This window comes from Manacus candei, unplaced genomic scaffold (assembly GCF_025592945.1).
Source record: "Manacus candei isolate 608988 ecotype Guabito, Panama unplaced genomic scaffold, ASM2559294v1 h1tg000050l, whole genome shotgun sequence".
NCBI classification, from domain to species: Eukaryota; Metazoa; Chordata; class Aves; order Passeriformes; family Pipridae; genus Manacus; species Manacus candei.
In genome coordinates, this window is record NW_026138098.1 from 36780148 (window position 1) to 36794800 (window position 14653).

Genomic DNA, 14653 nt, shown 5'->3' on the forward strand with positions numbered 1-14653 from the left:
TAATGCTTTTGCATCCTGACAGTGTTGTGGAAACAAGCATTAGGCTTCAGAGACAGGAAAGAGCCTGGAAAGTGCAGTAACCTCTAAATTTCTCAGTTCCAAAACTTCATTTCCACCAGAGCAGCAGAAAAAGGAATTAATCACAACTCTCTGTGCATTTGTCTTCCTCCACACATCTCAAGCTGTTCGTGCTTTGTAAAAAAGTCAAATAAATATACATATACATGTACACATTTTGGCCATCTGTATTTATTTCTTGACACAGCACCAATAAAAGGGAAGTGCAGAGAAAAAACCCTGGTTCTTATTAGTAACTGATTGCTGCTTAACAGCTTCACTGACCTTGTAGCACACATCTGATTCCTTACCTGCCTTATGATTTTCATGTGGAAACAGCATCCAACTGTGCCATTAATACTCACAGTACACCCAGGGGCAGAGCTGTATCCTGAAACTCCTCCTGGACACAGATTACTTCCCCCCCCCCCTGTTTTCAGCACCTCAAACTCCTCCCAACACGGGATGACAACACAGGTTTGCTTTAAGAAGTCCCTTTTCACTCCACCTCAAATTACCACACAGAAGCAGATGCCCTGGTCCTTCAGGGTTCTGAGCAGCAAGCTCACCTTGCTTTGAGCAAGCCGAGGTCCTCCCCAAGCTCTAACACAACCTCATGCTGAATATCACCAAGGATGAGAAAAACCAATTAGAAAAACAGCAGCTACAACACTGACTTGCCTTATGTCCTTTGTAAACAGCTTTTAAGCTGCCAGGTACAGCTCTGAAGGAGCTGGAGGTAGGAAGAGACCCCCTCTAACTGCTGACAGGTAGGGAAATTTGAGCTTCAGCACGAGCATTTGAAGATGAAAGAGCACAACGAGGGTGCTGAAAGACAACTGGCAGCTTGAGGAACACACACTGGTTTTCAAATCATTCCTGTGATGTAGGATAATGTTTATGATCACAGCATTCACTGGGAATTAGAGCATCCATTTAGCAGCAGGTTTGCCTGATCAACTGTCTGGGGACTTCAAACACATCAGCGAAACTGCACAACTGCAGAGGTGCCTTTGCAGCCTCGGTGCTCGGTCGAGAAGCTTCACAGAAGACCAGAAGATGAAGAGGGAGAGAGCAAGTCGAGTGTGCACCTGGTTCCAGACAAGCTGCCTGCTGTCCTTGCTGCCTGCTAAGCCCAGACCTGTTAGTCCACCTCTGCCTCACCTCCAGTGCTTGACTCTGCACCTGCTGCTGGCTCCAGTTCAATGCTTTCCAGGCCAGGTCACTGCTTTTGGAGCAGGCAGAGTCTGAGGAACCAGCACTGGCAGGGCACTTGTGCTGTCAGACAGAGACCACCAACACCTTTAGCAGGGGGCAGACACAAGCAGCTGCATCAGCTAATCTGGATCAGCAAGAGCATCCCCAAAACACGTGGAGCAACCTGGATAACACACCCTAATAACAGCAGCAGCATTTGTGCAAAGCATGGCCCTGGTCTTTCTGCCACTCACCTGCCAGGATGTGCCCCACAGCTCAGGGAGCTCCCAGGCCTGTATTTCCATGAGCTTTCCAAGAAACTCTTTGCAAAGCTTGGGGAATTTGGTGATGTGTCCACATCTGGAGACTGCACAATGCAGGAAAAGGGCAGGGAGGCCCCTGCAGCAGGAGCACGCTCTAGCCAGGAGGGTATTTAAGTCTGCCTGGGTGTCTGGGACACACACATGACAGGAGTAGTTTGGACAGGCACACAGGACTGGTGACAGATCAGACATCCTCTGCTGGGACTACAAAAACCCTCAGCATTTTAATTACCAAATTATTTCATCCATCCTTTGCTGTGTACTTATCCCTACGGAGCAAAATATGTTAAATGTAACATTTTGTCTTCCCAAGGAGTACATGGAAATCTGTCAAAACGGTTGCTGACAGCCTTTCAACTCCTCACTGGGAATGGGGACAGCACAGGCCAGGAAAAAAACCTTTTTGATTTCATGCATCTTGAAAACACAGACAGAAACATTTCAGGAATGAACTGCAACAAAGTACCTTGTGCAAGAATCCCAATAACCATATTATCTGCTGAATAACAAATGAAAACAAAAATGAAAATAAACAAAAAAAACGAAACCATGCAGTAAGTCATTTCAAAGAACTGCATCTGTCATTAAAATAAATGAACTAACCAGTTGGTGCTTGTCCAGAAAGAGAGAGCTATTTAACAGAATCCCAGAACGGTTTGATTTGGAAGGAACCCTAAAAATCATCTCCTTCCAACCCTTATGGGCTCAGAAGCTCAGCCCCTCAGTCTGAACACAGCTCTGCTGATTGCAGAGACACCAGACAGAAACCAGAGAGCAAAACAAGATTAGAGCTCAGCGAGATGGTGAATCCAAATAAACAAGACATTTTGAACTATTTCCAGCATGACTTCAGCACAAAATAACATTTGCACGTCAATGTAATAGTTGATGTTTTAACTGCTAAGGGAACAGTCACGTACAGCATCAGCTGCTCAGCCTTCAAAGGGAGCAAAAAGAGCTGCAAAAGAGCTGTGCTGTAGTTCAAAGCCTTTCAAACAAAGACTAAATTCATTTACATTCAATCCTCAAGCACTTGAACCCAAGTAGAGCACGGCCTGTCCCATCCCCAGACATCCTGGGGAGGTGACAGTGACACTTGAAAAGAGTCGGGATGGCACCAACCATCAAATCCCAGCTGAAGCCTCGTGTCTGCAGGACTCCGGGAGTAAAAATGAAGCCAAGGCCAAAAGGAGCACAAGCCAAGAGGATGCAAAGCAAGAGGGAAAACCCATTTTGTCTTTGAAGCCCTGTGAGGACCGGTGAGCACACCCTGACGGGAAATCCTATCACTGGGGCCCCTAAGCCATGAATCAACCTCAGAGTCAGCCTGGGCAGCCTGGGGACAAAGGAACAATCATCTGCTAATTCGGGCGACAAAGATGGAAAGGGAAGGCTCCTTCTTCAGGTTAAGGATTAATCATCAGCAGGTACAGCCTATTTGCTTTAAGTGCAGCCACTTCCTGCCAGCACATCCCTGCCTTTTCCAAGAAACAGGGGAGCAGCTCCGTGTCTGAAGGCAAATGAATCAGGAGACAAGACTGAAATGATCAACAGCACCCAGAACCAGCCAAGCTATTTAATAAGCAGCTAGGAAATGTACCAAAATCCAACACAATCAAATTGAACACAGGGAACACACAGTCTTTGCTCCAAAATTCCATTAGACTTTTAGGTTTGGGTAAGTGCCATGTCCAGTCATTCCTTGGACACCTCCAGGGATGGGGACTCCACCACCTCCCTGGGCAGCCCCTGCCAAGGCCTGACAGCCTTTTCCAGGAAGAAATTCTTCCTGATGTCCAAGCTGAAGGCTGGTAGAGGAGTCCAACAGGAGCTGAGGAGGATGCCCATGGTTTCTCAGAGTGTGAGGATAAAGCCAGGAGCAGGTTGGCCAGGTGGTGCTGGAAAAGGTCTTCCCAGTTGTGTGCAGAGGGGGAATAAGGCAGTGCTTCCACTGGGATACTTCAACCTGTCCCCCCAAGGGGCCTCCTCAGTCAGCAGCAGCTTCAAGCTCAGGCTTGAAGCTAAGCAAAGGTATCACTCAAAAAGTCAGTGTCACAATGAACTCGTGGCCTACAGGACACAGAAACACTCTGCAGTCACATTCAGTTCTGTACATGATTCATATATTCCCCCAAAGGTGTTTATCCATGCACAAGACAACACCCAGAAACCAGTCACCACTTTTAACAAGATTATTTGACATTTCCCAGGGCACTGGTTTTTTGGTGGTGGGTATTGGGGTTTTTTTTTGGTGGTGATTTTTTTGTTCCTTTTCCTTTTAAACATCTGCTCTAGCCAACTGCTGCCCATTTAATTGGGAAATCTGACTACTGAGTAAGTCTGCACTGGAATTTACTTTTAACCATTCCAAGCCCTTGCTGCATTCACACACATTTCTACTTCTGCACAAGCAACTTAAGCACCAATACTTTCAAAAGACAGCACAAGCACCGAGGCCCTCTTCCTGTGGAGCTAAATTTGGGAGGTATAAGCACACCCTGACTGTAACAAGATTAAACAAAAATCACTGAGACACAGGAACTGAGTTCCAGGCACAAACCACTGCTTTGCACTGCTCTGTCTGCCTTGCACAGCCACTCTTACCCTGTGATTACACAGCAATCAGTGCCTGCTTTGCTCTCTGAGCCCTGGGTTTCTGCTTCAGAGCCACTGAAATTTAAGTTTTAAGAGAGAATTCAGCAAGCAGCTCTAGCAAGCACATTCTGTGCCAGGAGAAGGATGAGTATATTTATATAACAAAAGGCTTCCTGGATTATTTTAAGGCTCGAGTTTTGCAAAGCGAACAATTGAGGAAAGGGATGTTTTTCCTTTGTTTAAAAAAATAATACTCGTACCAAGAAGAAAGACAGAAAGAAAGGGGAAAAAAAAAAAAGCCATTGAAAAGGCAGCAGTGTCTTGATATTCTACAACCCAACAACACAGACCCCACAACATTCACTTGGAATCTTTTCCAGAGCAGCCTCTTGCACTGCACCTGTTGATGTTCAACCCCGATTAAACCTGCATTAAACTTTAAGTAACAGATCACTCCATTATTCACCATGTCTGTGTGTTGGTGCAGAGCAAGCAGGAGCTGAACCAACGCAGTGACAGGAGCTTCTGGTGTCTGCTAAAAGCATCTTCTGCTCTTAATACTGATGTAGCTGAAGGAGGGTGGGGAAAACACGAATTCTGCATGACTGCTTAAAACAAGCCTAAATATCACAGTTTGTCTTGAACCACTGTGACACAGGTGCAGCTTTCAGGAAGCAACAGCTCCAAAAACCTGCTCAGACCAATTCACCTGACCTGCAACATGCAAAAAAACCCAGTTCCCTCAATTTTAGTGGCGCTGATGTTCAGCCACAGAATTTTGCTCATTATTTTTGGTGGTATTTCTGTGGAAAAGCCACTCAACATCTTGATTAATCAACCCGTGAGATCCAGATACATGGAGCCCTGGGACAGCCACAGGAGAGGGGCTAAAACCAACTTTTCCAAAAAACAAATTTGCTCAGGGCACCACAGGAAAAAAAAAAAAAAAACCACAACTGTATCAGGAAGAATCACAACTGAAAGCTGCTTTTCTGCTCTGTCTCTCAGCACAGCCTCTCAGAATCAGCCAGTTCAGGTTTATTAATATTCCAAAACCTCGGGGGAAAAGGCAACAGCTTTCCCAACTAGGAATGGGAGGCACAAGGGACTTTGTTCACTCAGTGTGCTGGTCACTGGGGCTACACACAAACCAATAACAGCTTTTAAAACACATTCCTCCTCAAAATTTCTATGCCCAGTAGCTCCACTTTTATTTTCTGATTTTTACTACAGCTCTTCAATTGGTCACGGGGCTTTCCCAGCAAGGATCAAACCCAACAAAAACACGACAAATCTTATGAGGTGCCTTTCAGAAAATCCCCACACAGCTTCAAAGGATTATTAAAAGAGAAAAACATAACTACATGCAGCAAGAAAGGGCATACACCCCATTTATTTTATCTTTGCAGGTCATTCAGCTACGTCAAAGCCAGACCTGGGAATGGCAAACAGGTATTCCAGCCACCAGTCTGGTTCTCTATCCAGTATATCACTCCAGTTTCAACAGCCAGAGGGGCAAAGATTTCCTTAGAAGTAGGGTTTGGGGAGCATTTATCCACAACCTACATTTTCTCAAGTTTTGCTCTTAGTTATCTTTACCTGGAAGCAGGAAAAAGGAACCAATCTAAGTGATCTTTCCATTGCCTTTCCCTAAGATTTTACAATTTAATACCAGAGTGTGACAGCCTGTGTCACATCCAAAGGGAAATGGATATCTGCCCACCCAAACCCAAACCAAGAACTTGCCCAAACTCAGGTCACAGCAAACAAAGTACTGAACAAACACACCAAAAACACACATGCTTGAAAATGCAAAGCTCATTGACTCACCTGGAATTGCTTTTCTACCCAGGGCACTCGATGCATCAGGTCAGAAGCTCATTGTGAACGTGAGAGTCGAAGCTCAGGAGACCTGCTGCTGGCTGCTTCTCCCAGAGGCACGAGAGTCACTGTTAAAAACCCCAAACAAATAAAAATAAGGACATGTTAGGAAGCAGAGCTGGCAGCAAGCCTTCATTAAAGCATCAGCAGTTGTCACAGTGTGAAGATGACTTCGAGGTCCACTGATAGCTGGGATGTACAGGAAAGACCATGGATGGTTTGGGTTGGAAGGGATTTTAAAGATCATCCAGCTCCAACCCTGCAAAGACACCTTCCACTAGACCAGGTCTGCTTCAAGTCCCATCCAACCTGGCCCTGAGCACCTCCAGAGAAAGACATAATTTTAAAAATAGTATTTCCCAAAGGACTACCCAGTAAGAAAGAAGATCCTTGTGTCCAAACAGGCCTACAAGCAGCTTTCTTTGGGTCTGAAGGAGGGCTGAGGTGCTTCTCATTCCACTCGGTGGCATCCACTACTCTCCACACGCACCAACCTTCCCACAGAAGTCTGTCTTGGATATGGGCTCATTCTCCTGCCAGCCTGCACCTGGCAAGAGTGGTTTGGATGAAGCACCACCCCGGGAACAACGTGGGAAATGGAGCTGTAGGAAACGGGCCACTGACCCCCTGATGTGGCCCAGGGGCACCACGGAGCAGAACCACCTACAACATCCAGAGCACCTTCTCCTTCACTAAAGGAACAACCCAGCAGAACTCCTGGGACACACATTGCCCCAGGGAGCACTAACTGAAGGAATAAACCTCAAGGTGTGTTTGAAGGGAGCTGGCGAAGTCACCCTGGCTCTGAACACAAGATGTTTTGCTGACAAATAAGCTGATGCAGGGGGAGTGAAGGAGGAAGGTTGAAAGCCTTTCCTGACAGTCTTCAAGATAACCAAGATCATTCACAAGAGAGAAGAAGCACCTGCACAGAAGCAAAACCAAAAACTAAAAATCAAAATGCACAGGGCCAAAACCCTCAGGTGGCAGCACCCAGGGAACAGGTTTCCTTCCATCCCTGTTACCTCTTGCACAGCTAAACAGAGCCAGTAGCAGCACAAAAACCACTCCATCCTGCCACTGGGAAGCAAATCCACTTGCCATCCAACCCCTCCAGCTTCCAAGGGAGACAAAATCAGGACAGAAATTCAGAAAAGAACCAACCCCTTGCACTCTGTAGGGTTCTTCCAATTAAACCTTTACTTTCAGATAAGGGAAATCCAGAAGGTCTCCCTGCTCCATTCACATTAGCTAGAAAAGTGCAATTCATCCATTCCCATTCAAACCCTAGTTGGGGAGGGAGGGGGAATAAATAACTCTCATTGTGCTTGCTGAAACAGAACCCAATCCAAGTGAGTGGCTGCCAGGAAGCAGGCAGCTGGAAGCACGGCAGTCCTGCTTTCCCAGACTCCTTTTTAGCTATGTTTAGGATTAACTGGAAATTTGCTTTTGGGTTTTGCTCTGCAATCTTGCCTCATCTTCGAGATTAACCCACCCAAGTGCTTCGGGAAGGGTGACACCAGGTGCACCCCCCAGCCAGACAGCTCGTCTGTGCTCCAGGCTGGAAGTCAAACAGCTTTTGTCCACGAGGATGGAGCCAGGGCACACTGCCAGCGGATGAGCCGGGCACTGAGAGCCCTGCTGTCCTGCTGCAGCACTGCAGTAACACAGGCTAGTGTTGACAGAACCCAAGAGGAGTTACCCAGCCCATGAACACCCACTAGCAAGTCTTCAGGACATGTTTCCATCAGTGACTGGCTCTTATCTCCCAGCAGCAGCCGCCCTCCCGAACACGTCACGCTCGCTTCCCGAACCCCCCAAAAAACCACCCACGTGCCAAGAGCGTGACCCAAGGGAAAACCAGCCTGCTGTAGCCCTCCCTGCACCCAGAGGGGACGCTCCAAACCCTGCATGCCCACTATTGTAAGGACAGTTCCCCCATTCCAAGAGACGCCGGAGCACAAACTGGCGCTCAGACGTAAACACCCACCCGGGATGAGCGAGTCGTGAATCAGCTCGTGCTGCTGAGCACCACGAGATGCTCCACCCCAGCTGCAGCCTCTTCCTCTCCCTACAGAGCCACACAGACCCTGTAAGGACACGTTTCCTGCCACAGCCACAATTATTTCTGGGCCAGTTAGAAGCCAGCAGAAGGAATTCACGCTGACAGTTGGCTCTGGGTACTACCAGGGCTGTGTGGCAAGGTTTGATTAGAGCTCATTCTTATCTTTCCTGTGGCATGCACAGCACTGCCTTGTATTATTTGACAAACTCTGACATTTGTTACATATTTCTCAGAAAATAAAAGGTCTATCTTACCCAAATCAATGAGCCAAACTCCTCCATCCTGAGGAAGACCCTTCTGTTTGCACAGCACTGACTGCTGCTCTGCTGGGGTATGAGCTGCCAAGTTCAGGGCCCTGTTTCCTTAAACTGTTAATATACTTGTGGAAATAGTTCAGTTTCTGGAGTTGCTAAGCAATCAGGAGCCAGAGCAGCACGAGAGAAACCCGGATCTATTTTAGCATCTAACGTGACAACGCTCAGCTCTGGCTGTGCCACCACTCGCTCTGACAGCCACAGGATTTCCTTCATGCAGAAGCACCAGCTAAGAAGAAATTCTGAAGGTTTTGATGCTATGAAGATTAATGACTGAAGTTACTTGCCAGCCTCGTTCTCTGTGTCACAACACAGCCAAGAACTACGAGTCAGTAGGACTCAAACACCCTCCAGAACATCGCTGGCTTAGTCACAAAATATTCACCATTTTACAACACCTGATCTAATAAACTCAGCCTGGAGCAGGCTCACAGTTGAAGCCGTATCTCTGACTAATGCATTTGAAGAGATTACAGCCAGTGGAAACCTGTAGGATTTCCAGAAAGAGCACATGATTCCTTTATTAATAAGTCAGATGTTTTCCAGGTGAATGCCACCCCCAGTATTATCCATGAAGAGTTACAAGGAAACCAACCATCCACATAGTTTAGGAGAGTTAAGTGGCCACATCTGAGTGCTGAGGGCCACTCTGGGAGACTTGACAGAAGTGAAACTCTCTCCCTGATGCTCTCTCTGTCTCCATCAGCACGGACATCTTTTCCTTCCCACTTCACACATTCTTTCAAGCAGCAACAGTAGGCTGCTGTCTTACTTTCTCACCCAGTACAACCAGCAAGGATCAGGAATGCCTGTGAAGGTTGGATTAACCAGCTCATGACTGCTTCTTTGACAAGGCACCTCGATGATGAGGGAGCATTTTCACCTCACGCCCTGGCACAGAGTATTTCCACATTTCACCAGCTCTTTTTTTCCTCCCTCACCATGTTTGCTTTGCCTTTGCCAGACTAAAGTACTCCTTAAAATGCTCTGGAGAAATTCAACCTATATAGATCATTGTTCACCGAGCCAGTTCACTTGTGGCTTAAAGAAATCAAACTAATTGATTTAGAGAGACGTAAGGGATTTTGAGAGAACATTTTGAGAGAACGCTCAGCCCATGTCTGAGATGTCACTTTAATCCTCACAGTTAATTCTTTAAGCATAGGAAGCCATTTAAATTTGTAATGCAGTTCTTACATAAAAAACCATCTCCACAGGCCTCCTAATCACGGAACTATCTTGCAAATTGATCCTAATCTACAGCTGCTTGTGTCTGCACTCTTCCTGTGGAGAATATAAAATCATGCAGCCAATGGACATGTGAAAGGGTCTGCAAGGAAACAGTGACCCTCATTTGGTTCATGCACATCTGTAGCAGGGAACCACTAAACACCACTCTCCCCACCAGCTTTTGCTCTTATATTTAAGAGTGACTTCCATTTTGGAGTTTTGCCTTTAACTGTAAAAAAGCAGAATATTCTCAGCTCTCATTTCCAGTTTTGGAAGACTCGGAGCCAATTCCCTCTGCCACACACACCACATTTTTAACCAGAGACATCCCTTCCACCTTTCCTGCATGGAAAGCTGCTAGCAAACCTGCCAGCAAACTGCAAACTCATTCCTAGTGTCCCAAACTGTGATAAAACTCATCACCACGATCTACAGCAACACAATTACATGAATCAGCAAGATTTGTTCATGGGATTAGTTTTTGGTTGGTTGGTTTTGTAGGATCTGAGTGACCTGACCTCTCCAGCAGGAGACTGAGCCTTTCCCTGCTTCCAAAATAATCATTCCTCTTCTCAGACCTCCTCCTCCCCACCTTCTTCTTGTTCATCCTTCCAAGAAAACACCTTGCAGGACACACTCCTCTCCACAAATCTGGCCCCAACACGAGACACTTGGAAACCTTTGCACGACACAGATTCCAGGACCCTGAGAAGTGACACACTGATATTTTCAACTGTCCCCAAAAGGTCAGATGCTCAGAATTTTCCAGATTAACCTGAACATACTCAGAAGAGGAAAAGCTTAGTTAATTCTGAAAAAGCAAGTTATGACTAGGCTAGAAAGCATTAATAATATGAAATACTGTGAGAAGCTGCAGTGTAAGATCCTTGCCAGGATATCTGCAGTCAGACCTATCTACATAAAAATCCAAGGTCTGATCATTTGGATATATTAGGGGTAAGGAATGCAGGGTATGACCAGAGTACAGACCTTGGTGTGCTCTTGGAACAGGCAATGCCACCAGTGAAATTTCCTGGTGATCACCACCAACAGAAACTACTTCAAATTGCTTATTACACTGCTTATTTTCACCCATCAAACTGGGGTTTGGCCTCTCATGGATCATCTTCCATTGGCTGGTCCCTATTCTGGCTTTGCAGGAGCTGGAGGAGAATGGGATGAAAGCTGAGGGCTCCATGACAAGCACAGCCCACGTGCTTCTGCTCAAGGGATGGAGACAGGAATGGTTCACCTTGACCTGCAACACACCACACACCAGAATTCCCACTATATTTAAATACATGGTTTCATGTATTCATGGTGTGATAGCCTGGGAAAAAGGGGAGACCAGGACAGATGCAGATCCCAAAGGGAGGATGGGAAGAACAGAGAGACAGGAATTTATAAAAGAAGCTTCTCTGAGCTCTTAAAATATCATTCAATACTTTCCTCTTCTAAACAGAAGATTTGCAAGATAATTATACTGATATCAGACCCAGGCATGCAGTGCTTGGGCAGCTGTTATATCTTAACCTTTTCCATTCACCTTCCTGCCCAAGAAAACTTCAAACACAGGCTAGAGACCGGGAAAAGGGAAGGCACCACTCCTGCAGCATCCCTGGGCTGGAATCAGCATATCCAAGACCAGGGATTACATTTCACAGGTTCCCTGTGGTGCTGCCATCACTCAACAAGAAGTCTGGCATTTCCCTCCACCATCACAACCCTCAAAGCCAGTCACCCCAAGCTTCAGGGCTTTTATTTTTATTATAACCACATTAAAAAAAAAATAATAAAAATAATTTAAAAAAATTTAAAACAAGCAAAAAAAGCCGCTACCCAAAAAAACAACCCTCAAAGCTGCTTTGCTACATCACTTATATCAACACTAAAAGCAGCTAAACTGCTCTGTATCTGTTTTCCTCCCTCAGCTCTCCCTCATTCCCAGACAGCAGGTTCCAATCCACAGGTTGGGAACGCTTTCCCCTCTGTAATAACACGTGGGAGATGTTTTAGAAACCCTTTACCGTGAAACAACAAACACCAGAAACGTGTTTTTCCTCTGGAAGCAAAGTTATACAGAAACAGACTTTATCTCAGCAGGTTCCTCTGATTTTCAGTTCCTGGGGTTTTTGAGCACATTTCTAGGGGCTCCTACTTAACGACCCAGCAACATTCTGGGGAAACTGGGGGGAGAAAAAACTGCTGCAAACTGCTCCACAAATTAAACAAAAATACTCTGGTAATGGATGCCAGCAATTTTTCGTACAAGAAACGGCTTGGAATGTGATATGCCAATCAAAATGAACATTTAGATCTGACATGCTGCCCCACTGCATCCCACTCCTGACCCTCAGCTCTGTAGAGCTCCTTGTTCCCACTGCAGCATTCCCGGTGGCTGCATTCCACTGCCAGGGGAAAGGCTGCCTGTAAGCAGCTTATACAGATGCTTTGTTTATCCAAAAACATTTAAGCTCCAAGAAACATTAGAGCGAGACACAGATTTCAGCATTTGCACAGCAAAGAACTGCGACTCCTACAGATATTGCCAGAGACTTTCTTCCTTAAGGTCCTCCAGCTAGAAAGGACTATTTTGCTAAAGCAAAGCTACAGACAAAAAGCAAAGTGTACTCTCTTAGTGATGGGCTGCAAAGGGTTCTTACAGCAGAGCTGAAGGAAGCAAAGGTGTCCTTTCACTCCTGCTCATTTGTTCAGAGCAGTCATGGATTATTCAGGAGGGATACCCAAAACTTACGGGGTCTTCCCCGGTAAGCAGGCTCGGAAAACCACAGTGAAAAGGAATTTCCCTGGCAGCCTGTCCCACAATCCCCCTGGCAGCAGGGAATGCAGCCAGCAGATCCCCTGCTCTGCTGGAGTCCTGCAGTCACACCCACCTTAAGACACAACCGTGTCCCAAGCACTTGTTGGTTAAGACAAGAGGAATTATCCACAGCCAAACAATCCCAGTTATCCCAAGGGTACAGAAGTGGAAGACAGGAATACTAAGACTGTTATTGCTTAAAAGTGGTAAAGGAACAGCTTGTTTTCCAGCTCATTTTTCTTCTCATTTGAAGACAGTGCTGCAGACATGATTCCTGCTTGAGGAGAGTAAATTAAACGTGCTGGACCCTCTTCCTAAGGCCAGGATACTGAGCTTGAGGAATTTTTTTGGAGGGGGTGGAGACAGTTACCTAGTTATCTCCCACTCTGCTGGTTCTGCAGCAGTTATCAATTAGTGCATCTTCCTGTCCTGTCTCCTTATCTGTCTCTGCAGGCTCAGCATGCCAGAGCTCCAGGTCCAGCTTTTCCTGGGATATGGTTTTGTTGTTATCTCCTGCCAGGAAATCCCCAACCAGAAGCTGGTTCTGCACCAGTCCCTCACTTCCATGAGCTGCCTAATCAATCAACTGACTTATCTCAAACTACACTGGGAAAGCAGAATTAACCAAATACAAACAGAAAAAAGCCACGGAGACCTTCACTTACTCCTGCTGCCTTCCAGGATGGAACGTGTCTGGTGTGGTCAGAGACCTCAGACAAACAGAGCTGCAAGAAGTGAAACCCAGACAATCCAATACACCAAGAAAACTCCAAAGAAAGTAAAGTTGGAATAAACTTTGGTCAACTCCCTGCTTACCCTCCATGAGGTTAACTTCAGCCCTACAAGACTGTTTTTCAAGCCCAGCCTTGTGCAACACCCAAATATAAGATTACTAGGTGAGGCTCAAGAGTTTAAACAAAAGTAAGTAAACCTATCACAGGTCCCATGAAATAATGAGAAATAATCCCAGCTTGGATGTGAGAACACAAGTAATTTCAGTTCTTGCTTTAAAAAGCCAAAAAGTGCATTATTGCTCCGTATGGAAGAAGTGGCAAGATCAAGATGGGACCAAGGAGGGATTGTTGGGGTGTCCTGTGCAAGGCCAGGAGTTGGACTGACGATCCTTGTGGCTCCCTTCAACTCGGGATATTCCAAGATTTTAAACCAGACAGACTTTATTTTCCTGTTTTTAATTACACCAGGGAGGAAGGCAGTTACACCAGGCATATTAAGTGCCAAGACTCACTGTTCTGCCTAAATGCAACCCACAAACCCACCTGCAGCACTTCCTGAGGCACCAGCTACAAAAGCAGCAAGTCACACAAGCTTTGCAAGTCTTAGACTAAGGGAAATTAAAAAAAAAAAAAAAACAAAGAAAGAAGGAAAAGGACTGTACTGCATCTTTGAAAGCACAGGAGGGGCAGAGAGGCAGCCTTGTCACACAGCACCTCCAGCTTTCACAGGGTCCCAGAAACCTTGACAAATGAGATCTGTCTGTCTGTCTCCAAAGACACACAGTGAAGCAGTAGCAGAGCTGGAAAGAACTTCAGACTCAAAGCCCCAGAGATTTCAGTCCTGGCTGCCCAGTCAGTGCAAAGAGCAACAGGCAAAGCTGCCTTGTCCCCTTGGATTTACATGTCAGTACTAAAGCAGACAAAGTGACTTTCAGCCTCCCTGACAGACCAAACCACCACTGCCAGTGCTCTTCCAGTGGTTTAAACTGGGGACAGAACAGCTCCTGGCCACCTCACCAGAGACCCTGTCAAGTACTGCAGAAGAGGGCAGCACAGAAAATAAACCTATTCCCTTCACTTCCAGAGACTTACAAGGGTTATCCTCATCTCAGTGAAATTGTAACAACGTTTTGCCTCCTTCAAATACTTTTTTTTTTTAATTTGGGGTCTGGTTTAAGAGCAGGCCAGAGAGCAGGGGAGCATTAGCTCAGTGTCAGCTGGGTGATGACAGCCTGCACCACTCAGGGTTTCACTGACCAGCAGAAATGCTCTCAGCACAGGGCAGACACACAGTAATGACACATGAAATCACTCCTGCTATCTCGTTTCCCACTCCTCTGCACAACACAGCTTATTTTTAGATTATAACTTCTGATGCAGGAGGGAAGCAAAAGATGGGCACAGGCACAACAGCTGCAAGCTAAGTCAGAAACACC

The 14653-nt window shown here is 46.2% G+C and overlaps 1 protein-coding gene across 6 annotated transcripts in view; it reads right to left on the bottom strand.

Moving 5' to 3' along the window:
• SGMS1 (sphingomyelin synthase 1) overlaps window positions 1-14653 on the bottom strand; it is an 84772-nt gene that overhangs the window by 55669 nt on the left and 14450 nt on the right. For 2 of the 6 annotated variants that reach the window (XM_051799699.1, XM_051799695.1), the window contains exons 1-2: window positions 12557-12810; window positions 6003-6121 (exon numbers count right to left, since the gene is read on the bottom strand). The gene's annotated coding sequence lies outside the window, so the exon portion shown is untranslated. Of the gene's footprint in view, window positions 1-6002; window positions 6122-8043; window positions 8114-12556; window positions 12811-14653 lie in introns of those variants that run through there. The other 4 variants (XM_051799702.1, XM_051799698.1, XM_051799701.1 and 1 more) reach the window with 2 other exon arrangements.